The sequence below is a fragment of the Castor canadensis genome, chromosome X (genome assembly GCF_047511655.1).
Source record: "Castor canadensis chromosome X, mCasCan1.hap1v2, whole genome shotgun sequence".
Taxonomy (NCBI): domain Eukaryota; kingdom Metazoa; phylum Chordata; class Mammalia; order Rodentia; family Castoridae; genus Castor; species Castor canadensis.
This window is the reverse complement of record NC_133405.1, coordinates 35373050-35386128: the sequence shown is the minus strand read 5'-3', so window position 1 is coordinate 35386128 and position 13079 is coordinate 35373050. Positions and strand designations below refer to the sequence as shown.

The window sequence follows — 13079 nt, the reverse complement described above, 5'->3', positions numbered from 1 at the left end:
ACTATCTTCTTTTTTTTTTTTTTCTTGTGAACTGTTCCCCAGGGCTGGCTTCGAATCTCAATCCTCCTGATCTCTGCCTCCTGAGAAGCTAGTATTACAGGCGTGAGCCATCAGCGCCCAGCTCCTACTATCTCCTTGACTCTCCACTTCCATGTGTAATAGATTCCTTAAACTTAGTATTCCCACCCCACCAGAAAAAAAGAATTTTTTAGTTTTATTTATTTGCATTGCTGAGATGGAACCCAGGGCCTCACTCATGCTAGGCAAGCATTCTATCCAGAACTACACCCATTCCTAGAGCTCCTGTTCTTTTCTATCCGAAGTGGGTTATTCACAGCCCTTCCCATCTCCGAGTGCTCTGGGGGAGGATTCATAAAGTCACTGGGAAGACATGTAAACATAGTAAGGTGGGAGTTAAGAAAACTGACACATAATAACCACCAGCCCCCAAATTCACATGTGGAAACCCTAAGTCCCAGTACCTCAGTGTCTCTGTTTTTGAAGAGAGACCCTTTAAGGAAGTAATAACTTAAAATGAGAATTGTTGGCCAGGTGCCAGGTGGCTCATGTCTGTCATGGTAGCTTCTTGGAGGGCTGAGAGTGGGAAGATAACATTTCTAGGGCAGCCTGGGCAAATACTTGGAGAGACCCCCATCTCCAGCAAAATGGGCTGGAGATGTGGCTCAAGCAGTAGAGTGCCTGCTTTGCAAGCGTGAAGTCCTGTGTTTAATCTTTTGCCCCACTTAAAAAAAATTAGACTTGAGCTAGGCATGGTGGCACACTGGTCATCCCAGCTACTTGGTAGCCTGAGGCAGGAGGATCCAGAGTTTTAAGTCCAGCCTGGACTATAAAGCAAGACCCTGTTCAAAAAACCTACCAACCAGTTGGCAGAGTGGATCAAGTGGTAGATAGAGCGCCTGCCAAGCAAGCGGGAAGTCCTGAGTTCAAACCCCAGTACCACCACTACCAAAAAAAAAAAAAAAAAAAAAGAGAGAGAGAAAAAGAAAGGAAGCCATTGACTTGGGCTTGCTTCCTGGACACCATCTTTATGGGAGTGGGGGATAAAGGAGAGTGATGGAGAGGGTGAATTGAAGTATAATATATTTGATAAGTATATCTAGTTGATATATATATATATATTTGATAAGGAAGAACTTTTGTAAATGCCATAGTGTACCCCCACCCAGCACAACAATTAAAAAAAAATACAACAAAATAACCTGCCAACCAAACAAACAAAAAGAAGTGGAGGGTGGACGTGAGGTAGGAGCACACATCATAAATAAGTGAGCTGAGCCATGGAGGTTTTTTTGGTTTTTTTTAAAGATGCAAAACTTTTTAATTAAAAAACAGCAAACGTCTTTAAAGAAAAGGCAGCCAAAATGATCACCTGTCTCCCTTACTTATAGCAATACAATATCTGTCACAGTCACTATGTACAGTATTATAAAAAATGTCGCAGACAGTACACACAAAGACTGTATTTCTCACAAGACATTAAGCCTTGAGCCTCTAGTGTACACCCGTGAGAGAGAAGTCCACACTTAATTATCGCATCATTTTTAAAACAAAACTCATCAAAGAGGATGTCTTCTCCCACTGGGCCTTCGGTCATGATGGGGGCCGGGGGAGGTGGCATCGTCATTGTCATGACCACAATTGCCCAGCCAATAAATACCATTCACAGTTTGGGAAGGGGCCTGGGCCGGCTCGGGGGACCTGCCCCTGCCATGCACGGGTGGCGAGGGCATCCTGGCTACATGTGCTGCTTCGTATGCAGTGCCAGGTGGTCCGAGCGCGAGAAGGCCCTGTCACACAGATGGCACTGCAACGGCCGGTGTCCCAATGGCAGCGGTAAGGTTTCTGGCCTGTGTGCGTGCGCAGGTGCACCTTGAGCTGAGAGCTCTTGGTATAGGTCTTGCAGCAGCCCGCGGGGCTGCGGGTGTGCGTGCCGTGCCTTTGGGGGGCCGGGAGCGGCGGCCACGCTTGGGCTTCAGCAGCTCCAACGGAGGCCCGTAGTGCAGCCCGTGGCCGGGGCCGCCGTAACCGGGTCCTCCGAAGGCCGGTGGCAGGAAGTGGGGCGGCGGCGGCGGGCGGCCCCCGGGGCCTCGCAGGCACACGGCGGCTGCGCTCAGGCCGCCCTCGCGCTTCAGGCCCCAGGGACGCCGGGCATGGCGGAGCGCGCTGTGGTAACCGCTGCTGTCCACCTCAGGGGGACTTGGCCTTGACCAGGAGCGTAGGCGGCGCGTCCTGCTGAGTCGCAGCACTTGTGACACAAAGTCGCCCTGGGGTGGAGCAGCGGGGGCGGCAGCGGCGGCTCGGGGACCCCTGGGGGGGGGTTGAGAAAAAGATGATGATGACTTCTGAAGAGCAGTGGTGGAGTGTAGCAAGAACAGAAACTTGGAGCCCAGTTAGGACTCTGTGGACTGGGGGCGTGGCTCATGGTAGAGCACTAGCCTAGCCAAAAAAAAATCCGGATGAAAATTTTATTTCTTTGGTGTAACTGAGGTTTGAACTTGGCTTCACGCTTGCTAAGCAGGCGCTATACTGCTTGAGCCACACCTCCAGTCAAATTTGTTCTGGTTATTTTGGAGATGGGGTCTCGCCAATTTATTTGCCCCAGCTGGCCTGGAGCTGATATCCTTCCTATCTCAGCCTCCTAAATACGTAGGGTTACAGGCGTGAGCCACCAGCTCCTTGCTCCAGATGGAAATTAATGATGGCTCAGTGAGGTGGGAAGTGAGATTCTAGCTAGATATTTTTTTTTTGGCATCGGAGTTTGAACTCAGGGCCTACACCTTGAGCCACTCCACCAGCCCTTTTTTGTGATGGGTTTTTTTCGAGATAGGGTCTTGTGAACTATTCGCCTGGGCTGGTTTCAAACTGTGATCCTCCCGAGTAGCTAGGATTACAGGCATGAGCCATAGGCTAGCTAGGTTTTAAAGGCAGGGCTCATGGGTGAGATGTGACAGAGTAGTCTGTAAAAACCAAGCCATTGGATCAAAACAGCTCGAAAGGTGGAGAGCTGTTAATGGAGGTGGGAAACCCCGGGGAGCAGTAGGTTTGGTGTGTTATGCTTGACATGTGGATGATTTAGGGGTCTGACAGACGTGGCTATTGGATCTGGCACTGTGGATGTCACTGGCAGCCTTAAATCAGAGCACTTTTGGTGCTATGGGGACCAAAAGCCAGGCTGCAATGGATCCAGAAATAATGGAAGAGAAAATATTAGCGATAGATGAGTCTTTCTAGGAATTTTAGTACAAGGGGGAGCAGAGGACAGGGAGGGAGAAATGTGGTCAGTTTTCTTTCGTTTTTAAAAATTAGAGCATTTGGGGAGCTGTAGTTACTAGTTCTATTTGTTTGAACTTTCATTATGGCATTTAAAATATATGAAAAAGAAAATAGGATGGTGAAGCCTCACCTACCCATAACACCAATTCACAAATTACCAACTTATAGCCACCCTGATTCATCCCTACCTGGTCCCCTCCTGTTGCCCAAACTCTGAATTGGTTAGAAACAAACCTCAGATATCATTTCTTCTGTAAATATTTTAGTATGCATTTCTGAAAGATAAGAAATCTTTTTTTTTCTTGGTGGGGCTGGGGTTTGAACTCAGGGTTTTATGCATGCAAAGCAGGTGCGGTACCACTTGAGCCATACCTCCAGTCCATTTTGCTGTGGTTATTTTGGAGATGAGGTCTCTCAAACTATTTGCCCAGGCAGGTTTCAAACTGTGATCCTTGCGATGTCAGCCTCTCAAGGAGCTAGGGTTACAGATGTGAGCCACCAGTACAGACAGGGCAAGGAATCTTTAAAAAGGCAACCATAATGCCATTTTCAAGATTTAAAAAGCAAAAATAAACTACTGACTAGGTAAAATGGATGATGCTTCAGTTTGATCTTTGCAACCCTTAACTCTGAAAACCTGGCCCTGCCCCATAATCATGGCCTTGATCCCCCTGTACACTTAACCCTTTGTCTCACCTTGACTGTAGTACTCTGTGTCTGGGTTATTTTTTTTTTTTTGGTAGGGGGGAAGGCTGTACTGGGGGTTGAATTCAGGGCCTCACACTTGAGCTTTATCACCTGAGCCACACCTCCAGCCCTCACTGATGACTCTTAACCTCTCACACTGGCCAAATTCCATAACCTTAGCCTTGGCCCAAATTTTCCTATGATCCCTGCTCTTGACCCCAGGCCACATCCAGTCCTCACCCCCATAAGAGGTCTGAGCCAACCGCTGCTAAACTGGGTTTTTCCATTGGCCTTGAGCCAGAGGCAGGGCTCTAGGGAAAGCCAATTGCTGGAGGGACCAGACGTTGACTGTCAAAGCCATAGCCAATGGCTTTAGTACGATGGCATTCCCTGACTCTGCTATCTCCCACAATCTGGCTTCCTGGGCTATGACCCAGAGTGGGCTGCTGGCGCTGATGCTGCTCCCTGGGTTTGGTTGGGCTTCCGGGCTTGGTGGTGCTGAGCGGCCTGCAAGATGCTGCTGTGGTCAGCCCTGCTTCCTGAGTGAGGCCAAGGACGAGTCGGTGAACTACAAGCTGGAGCCAGAGCTGCTCCCCTGCTGCATCACCTTTTCCCTTTCCTCTGCTGTCTTTCTTTGTCCTCTCTTCCCTCCTTACTTAGTATTGTAAGGGGACAAATGTGAGGGGAAATAAATGGCAAGAATAGCTTTGGAAATCAAATGGCAGAAATAACTTTGTTTACATAAAGGAGACAGGAAGGCATCCTTAAAAGCAAACAATCTAGGGAGACATGAGAAACAGGCTTTTCACACAGGCGGTAAAGCACAGAGGTCTTGTTTTCCTAGATAAGGGAAACAAACAAAACATTCATAGAGGCAGACATCTAAGGAGATGAAATATAGATCCCTAAAGGAAAGTAACACAGCAAAGTTTCCCAAGATAGATGAAAAGGGGGATCTCATCAGAATAGTGGGCAGTAATCATAAAATGTAGGTGACAAGCCTCAAGGACAGGATGGACTAACGAGACCCTCTTGGAATGTCCAGTCCGAGAAGGATGGGGGGGGACAGCCAGATGGTCGCGTTCAGCAAGAAGTTAAACAGCCAATTCAAAGTAGAGTGTGGGGGGTTGGCTAAAGACAGGCACCTATTTAATCTCATGAACTCCAGCTATCCTTTGGGTTAGCTGTTTCATTAAGTCCCACCCATTAGGGTGCTTTGCTATCCTTTCAATACTTTGTGCTTGCTTTACTCTTAACTCCTGGTCTGGCATGAACTTGCTTTAACTTTCAATTCCTTATCCAGTGCCTTCAATCATAGACTGGACCAGCACATGAACCTGGGGAACAACAATCCAGTCCCTTATCAGCATCAGTCATTTGCGTTGCCCTTACACACCTTGCTCTTTCTTTTTGTACTCACTTGGTGAAACCATAACTCTGGTAAATCCAGTTCTTCATCCACTGACTAACCGGCACTTCTTGCAGGTGAATGAGGCTGGGAGAAATTGACTGGCTTTGCTACATGTTCATGACCATTAATTTCAAGTGGGGCCTTAATGTAGTCCCACCACCCTACATTTGTCTTGCCTAGTTATTCTCACTCTCCTAGCAACACTTTCCAAGCTTTATTGTTCACCTGGGCATTTTGTTAAGAAGATGCCTTCTGATTCTGCATTTCTTTGTATTTTTTCTTTGATTCTGCATTTCTAACCACATCCCAGGTAATGTACATGCTGCTGGACCTTGGACCAGCACTTTGGGTAGCAAAGGCCCAGATGAGAAGTCAGCAAACTTTTGCCAATAATAAATATTGTAGGCTTTGCAAATGACATATAGTGCCTCTTGCAACCACTCCACTCTGCTGTGGCAGGATACGTGTGCTGGGTTCCAGTAAAACTTTAGTTTGGGATACTAAAATTTGAATTCCATAGAATTTTCACATCATAAAATATTTTTCTTTTGACTTTTTTTTATTATTTTGACTTTTTCAACTGTTAAAAAAATACAGGGCCAGAGATGTAGCTCAGTAGTAGAGTACTTGCCTACTATGCAGGAGGGCCTGGGCTTGATTCCCAGCATGGCAAACCAAAACCAAAAAACATTCTTAGCCCACAGGCAGTAGAAAAACAGGCACTGGGCAGGTTTGGTCCATGGACTGTGACTTGCTGACCCCTTTGGCTAAAAGACCTCACTCTTCTTCTCAAACCTGGAAACTTTTCTCAACTCTCAGTTGCAAACCTTGCATACTACTGAGAAAATCTCAGCAATCACAGAACTGCCATAATCCATCTACCACATCCCATCTAAGCGGTCCCCAACTTACAATGGTTTATGATTTTTTGACTCTTTAATGATGCAAAAATGGTATGTATTCAGTAGAAACTGGACTTTGAATTTTGATCTTTTTCTGGACTAATAATTTATTATCTTCTTTGGATGATGATAGTGACCCAAGCTCCCAGTCATCTGTGTGATCTGCAGAGGGAGACCACTGATACTGTAAAGTGCAGTGTTTAACAAATTACATGGCATACTCAGCACTGTATCATACAAGAGGCTATGTGTTAGGCGACTTTGCCCAACTATATGCTAATGTGAATATGCTGAGCATGCTTTTCTTTTTTAGGTGTTTTGAGACAGGGTCTCTGTTATGGAGCCCAAAGATCCTCCTGCCTCAGTCTCCTGAGTGCCAGATGTACAGAGAGCACATTTAAGGTAGGGTAGGCTAAGCTTTGATGTTGGTAATTGTTTGTGTATGGCCACCCCCCAAACTCATGCAGGGATTTGGCCCCTAAAGTCATATGTTAATGGTAATAAGATGGTGGAAACTGAATCCAACTACTGTGTTTAGAGATGGGGCCTTTGGAAAGTGATTAAATTTAGATAAGGTTACCAGGCTGAGCCTGTATGCTGTATAATTGGATCTGGGTGGCTTTAAAAGAAAGAGGAGGGAGGGCCAGGCGCTGGTGTCTCACGCCTGTAATCCTAGCTACTCAGGAGGCAGAGATCAGGAAGATTGCGGTTTGAAGTCAGCCCAGGCAAATAGTTCACAGACCCTATCTCAAAAAAACCCATCACAAAAAAGGGCTGGTGGAGTGACTCAAGGTGTAGGCCCTGAGTTTAAACCCCAGTATTGCAAAAAAAAAAAAAAGAAAAAGAAAGAGGAGGGAGGGAGGGAGAGAGAGGAGAGGGAGAGGGAGAGGAGAGGGAGAGGGGAGAGAGATGGAAGCGGGGAGGAGATAGAAAGAGAAAGGAAGGAGAGGGAGAGGAGAGAGAGAAGAGAGAAAGGGGGGCAGAGATGGAGGAAGAAGGGGGAGACAGAGAAGAGAGGAGAGAGGAGAAAGGGGGGAAAGAGAGGAGAGAAAAGGAGAGAGGGAGAGGAGAAAGAGAAAGAGGAGGGGAGAGAGAAGAGAGAGAAGAGAAGATACACACATGTGCACTTTTATCTGTCTCTTGCCCCATGATACTCTGCACCTTCTGGCACTGGGAGTTGAATCCAGGGTCTTGTGCATGCTAGGCAAGCACTGTACTACTTGATCTATGTATGCCCCCAGCCCTTTTGTTTTTGAGGCAGGGTTTCCCACTACCTTTGCCTGGACTGGCCTCTAACTTGAGATCCTTTACCTTCTTAGTTGGGATTACAGACATATGCCACCATACCCAGCCCAAATAAACTTTTTTTTTATACCAGTATCAGAATATCCAAGAAAACCATGCGATTCAGAAATATGGACCAATGAAGTGGAATTTCATTACTGCTTAAACCTTTCTTTATAAGGTTGAGTATTATATAAGACTTGAGTATTTCATTATTGTAACAAAAATGGACTAATATAGTAGGTTACATGTATTAAATGCATTTTCAACTCAGAATATAACCAGTTTAGGGTGGCTTTATCAGGATGTAGCCCCATTGTGAGTCTAGCAGCATCTGTACTCTGCTGCCCTCCTATTACTACCAGTGTCCATGCCACAGCCAGCCTATCTGTTTGTGCCTTAGGTCCAAACCCCTCTCACCTATTCAACAACAGGATCTGGCAATTCTTGCCTTTCTTTTCACTGGATTGTTCCCATCAACATATAAATAAATATGCCATCTTTTTTTATCTTAAGAAAACCCACTTCCTTTTCAGCAACTAATTGCTGCTTTCTTTTTGTTGGAAGATTTGTCTGTACTCACCGTTTCCAGTTTCTCTCCTCCAATTCCTCACCGCCCTTCCTTCTTTTTTTTTCTTTTTTGGTGGGACTGGGGTCTGAACTCAGGACTTTGTACTAGCAAAGCAGGCACTCTACCACTTGAGCCACACCTCCAGTTCATTTTGCTGTGATTATTTTAGAGATGGGGTCTTGTGAACTATTTCCCCCAGGCTCCTCAAACTTGATCCTTCCTGGTCTCAGTCTCCCAAGTAGCTAAGATTATAGGTGTGAGCAACCAGTGCCTGGCCCTTCTTTCCTAGGAGACAAGGTCTATGTTGCCCAGATTAGTCTCAAGCCTCTGAATACTCCTGCCTCAGGCTCCTAAATAACTGGGACTATAGGTGCACCCCACCATGCCTGGCTTCCTATTCTTTTAAAAAACTGAGATATAATTCACATACCATTAAAGTCACCATCTTCAAGTGTACACTTCAGTAGCTTTTAGTATATACACAAGGTTGTGCAATCATCACCACTATCTACTTCTACAACATTTTCATCACCCAAAAAGAAATGCATGCCCATTAGCAGTCAAAAATTCCTACTTTCTCCCTAGCAGCCCTAGGTAACCAGTAGTCTGTTTTCTGTCTGTATAGATTTTCCTATTCTGGACAATTCATATAAATGAAATCATGCAATAGGTGACCTTACATGTCTGGCTTCCTCCCTCCTTCCCAGACTGGCCCAGAACTCATGATCTTTAGTCTCCAGAGTGCTGGGATTATAGGTATGAGCCATCATACCAACCTTCTGCCTTCTTTCATATAGCATGTTTTCAAGGTTCATGCATGTTGTACCTTGTGCTAATACATAATTTCTTTTTGTGATTAGTATTCTACTATACAAATCTACATTTTCAGACATTTGGGTTGTTTCTGTTTTTGACTATTTTGAATTATACTGTACACACTGGTATATAAGTATTTGAGTACCTGTTTTATTTCCCTCAAGTCTGTACCTAAGGAGTGGAATCACAGGTTTATATAGTAACTCTATGTCTCACCTTTTTTTGGGTGGTACTGAGGTTTTAACTCAGGGCCTCATACTTGCTTTAACTCAGGGCCTCTACCACTTGAGCCACCCACTCCTCCAGTCCTTTTTGAGTGTGTGTATGTGTGTGTGGGATGTGTGTTGATTATTTTCGAGATCTATTGAACTATTTGCCCAGACTAGCTTCCAGCCATGATCCTCCTGATCCTTGCCTCCCTTTTAAGGAACTGCCAAAGCATTTGTCATAGTGGCTGTAGCATTTTACATTGCCACCAGCAACGTATAAGGTCTCTATAGTTTCTCCACCTTTGCTAATATTTGTTATTTTCTTTAAAAAATTATAGCAATCCCAGTGTGTGCCCATCCTCTCAGGAATCCACTGCAGTCAGGTTTTCACCCAGCACTCAAACTGAAACTGGTTGTAAGGTCTCCCTCCAATGAATCCCAGCACTCAGAAGGCCAAAGCAGGACGATTATTTTAAAAGCCTGTCCAGCATGGGCTACATAGCAAGATCCTGTCTCAGAAAAGAGAGTCTCAAATTCTAAATTAATCTTTCTGATTTGATCTTATTTGACAATAATAGAGGGGTGAATTTCCTCAAAGCATACTGTGTGCATGTATGGAATTATCACAGTGAGACTCCCTTGTACTATTAATGTATGCCAATAAAAATAGTAAAAAAAAATTTTTTTGGTGGACCTCAGTTTTTGTTATTGTTGTTGTTAGTGGTGGTACTGGGGTTTGAACTCAGGGCCTTATACTTGTTAGGCAGGCACTCTACCACCTGAGCCATTGCACTAGTCCAGGGACTAGGGTTTTGAACTCAGGGCTTTGCACTTGCAAAGCAGGTACTCTACTGCTTGAGTTACACTTCCAGTTCATTTTGATCTGGTTATTTTGGAGATGGGGTCTTGTGAACAATTTGCCTGAGCTGGACTTTGAACCATGATCTTCCCAATCTCAGTCTTTCAAGTAGCTAGGATTACAGATAGGAGCCACCAGTGCCCAGCTGTAAAAAATTTTAAAAAGTAGAAATAAAACCTTTATGTATGCCTTCCCCTACAAAATAAATAGATAACACCTCTGAATGCCACAGAAAGTTAGATCTTAATTTTATTATCAGAACTAAATTACTCTCAGGACTACCTTGTATACATGTGCTGGGGTAGGGGGTTGGTTCCTGATTTGAAAGGCATGAGAGCCTCACAAATGCCTAAGCCATCTGTTCTTCACTGCCCAGGAGATACCTACTCCCACTGCCCTCAGCTATTTGATTTCTCCTGTACACTTCCCTTAGCATCACTTCCTTCTATCAATCAGAACATCTCACTCCCTTCTGCTGAAAGCAGTGTAAGAGGGCCCCTGTGGTGTTCACAGCATTAGTGTCAGTACTAGTACACAGTAGGAGTTGCTCAGTGTCTGAGTTGTCTGCATCCTGTTTTTATTTCCGAAGAAATCAGAGAATGTGGATATAGCTCAGTAGTAGAGCATTTGTCTAGCATGTGTCAGGTCCTGGGTTCCATCCCCAACATCAGGAAAAAAAAAATCAAAAAGAGTAGTAGTGCGCCTGCTTAGCAAAGCTCGAGTTTGAACTCCAGTACCACTTACCCCACAATCAAAAAGAGAAAAGTAGACAAAGAAATCAAACCTGTGTCTGAAGAAAAGTCAGAAAAAATGGAATGGACTCTCATTTATTATTTATAAGCTTACTCTTTTTTTGGCAGTCCTCAGGATCAAACCCAGAGTCTTGCACATGCTAGGCAAGCACTGTACACCCCCAGCCAATATAAATTTATTTTTATTAATATGAGAAGCCAGGTGTGGTGGCTTATGCCTATAATCCCAGCTCTCTTTAGGCTGAGGATGGCAAGTTTGAGGCCAACCTGGGGTACATAGCAAGTTCTAGGCCAGCTTGGGCTACAGTGATACCCTGCCTCAAAGAGTATGAAATTATGATTTACTAGGAAGTGGTCCTCACACTGACCCCTCTAGCACAAGGATGCAAATGAAAGAGGGAAGAGAGGGAGGAAGAGAGAAACTAGAAAGGTGGCACTGTGGAAAAGGATGTCAATTCAAGAAGGATTAAGGCAACTATTCAGCAGGAGGGAGGTCCCTCCTGTGGTTTCATCAGTTGGTCTGGTTTAGGGATTTTCTCTAGCAACTCTTCGCAGTTTAGGCAAGAGGCTCCCACACCATCCTGTCCTACTATAGCCCTTTTCACATTGTACATTGTGCTCTCATTATTTTTATTTGTCTCTTGTCATCACTGTACCATGAGTTCCTTAAGGACAAGAACTTGTTTGAGTTCTTGACCTCCAAAGTTTGGTGTAGAGTGGATTATGAGGAGCCTATGAGAATTGGACATAAAGCAAGGCGAGATGTAGCTCAGCTGCTCTTCCTAAGATGTTTATCTATAGGCCGAGATGGGCCGCAGAAGAGGAAAATGCAGAACAGCTGCTTCTTCTAAGTTGTTTAAGTTCTCAGAGAATCAGAAGCAGGAACGCAGGTTTCTCCTGTTACAATGTCACGCCCCTCCCCAAGAACTGCTGCTCCACCCTGTTTACCACTGGATATAAGACTCACTGAAGGAGGATGCCAGGCTTTTTTTGCTTGGGGTTTTTGGCTGTTGGCTTTTTGGTGTGAGAGGCTTTTGGAAGAGAAAAGAATTGCTGAAGGGAAAAGAACTGCTAGCAAGCCTGAGGGCCGAGACTTTTAAGAAAGCTAAAGAGAACATGGGACAGTGCAAGTCTGAGCACCATGGCTTCTAGGAAGCTAAAGAGAGAACATGGGACAGTGCAAGCCTGGGGGCAAAGACTTTAAGAGAGATTATGCTAAAGAACAGCTATGAGAAAACATGGGACAGTGCAAGTCTTGCGGAAAGAGACTTTAAAGAATAGAAAAGAAGACTTTAAAAGCAAGGTTTTAAGGAAAGACTTTAGAAGCAAGGTTTTAAAGAACTGTAAAGGAGTAAGGCCTTAAAGAATAAAGATAGCGAAAACAAGCAGAGTAAATGAAGAGAATAATAGAGAAAAGAATCAGTGAGGGTTGTGCATTTCTTTTTTTTTTTTTTTCATTTTTCTTTTATTATTCATATGTGCATACAAGGCTTGGTTTATTTCTCCCCCCTGCCCCCACCCCCTCCCTTACCACCCACTCCACCCCCTCCCGCTCCCCCCCTCAATACCCAGCAGAAACTATTTTGCCCTTATCTCTAATTTTGTTGTAGAGAGAGTATAAGCAATAATAGGAAGGAACAAGGGGTTTTGCTGGTTGAGATAAGGATAGCTATACAGGGCATTGACTCACATTGATTTCCTGTGCATGGGTGTTACCTTCTAGGTTAATTCTTTTTAATCTAACCTTTTCTCTAGTTCCTGGTCCCCTTTTCCTATTGGCCTCAGTTGCTTTAAGGTATCTGCTTTAGTTTCTCTGCATTAAGGGCAACAAATGCTAGCTAGTTTTTTAGGTGTCTTACCTATCCTCACCCCTCCCTGTGTGCTCTCGCTTTTATCATGTGCTCATAGTCTACCTGAGTGCCCAACATACCTGGCCCCAGCTTTCTGTCTACCCTGTGTCCTTTCTGCATCTCCTGTTGCTGCCAGTTAAGCCCAGTTAGGTTTGGTAATAACCAGGAGCGAGAGAAAGCTCACTCCAACAAGGGAGTGAGAGAAAAATTCACTCCAGTTTGGCACAGTCAGTGATTAGTAAACGAATAAAGGAATGGAAGAAATTTCAAGGGGTGGGGTTAGAAAGTGTGGTTTACCTAGAGGTAGAATGGCAAGACAAGCAGAACAAGAGAGGAAGGTGCTGACAGGAAAGCTGCCATGAATTCACCTAGCTGGTAACAGTCTGAGTCAGCAGGCAAGCAGTGCCAACTCCTGACAGAAGGTTCCTTTCTCCAAGGCCAACT

At 44.8% G+C, this 13079-nt stretch overlaps 1 non-coding gene across 1 annotated transcript; it reads right to left on the bottom strand.

The window, feature by feature from the left end:
- Nucleotides 1–7670: 7670 nt before the first annotated feature.
- LOC141420109 (small nucleolar RNA SNORD18) lies at nucleotides 7671–7742 on the bottom strand. Its single transcript, XR_012444800.1, has one exon. It is a non-coding gene; the product is annotated as a small nucleolar RNA SNORD18 (small nucleolar RNA).
- Nucleotides 7743–13079: the final 5337 nt, after the last annotated feature.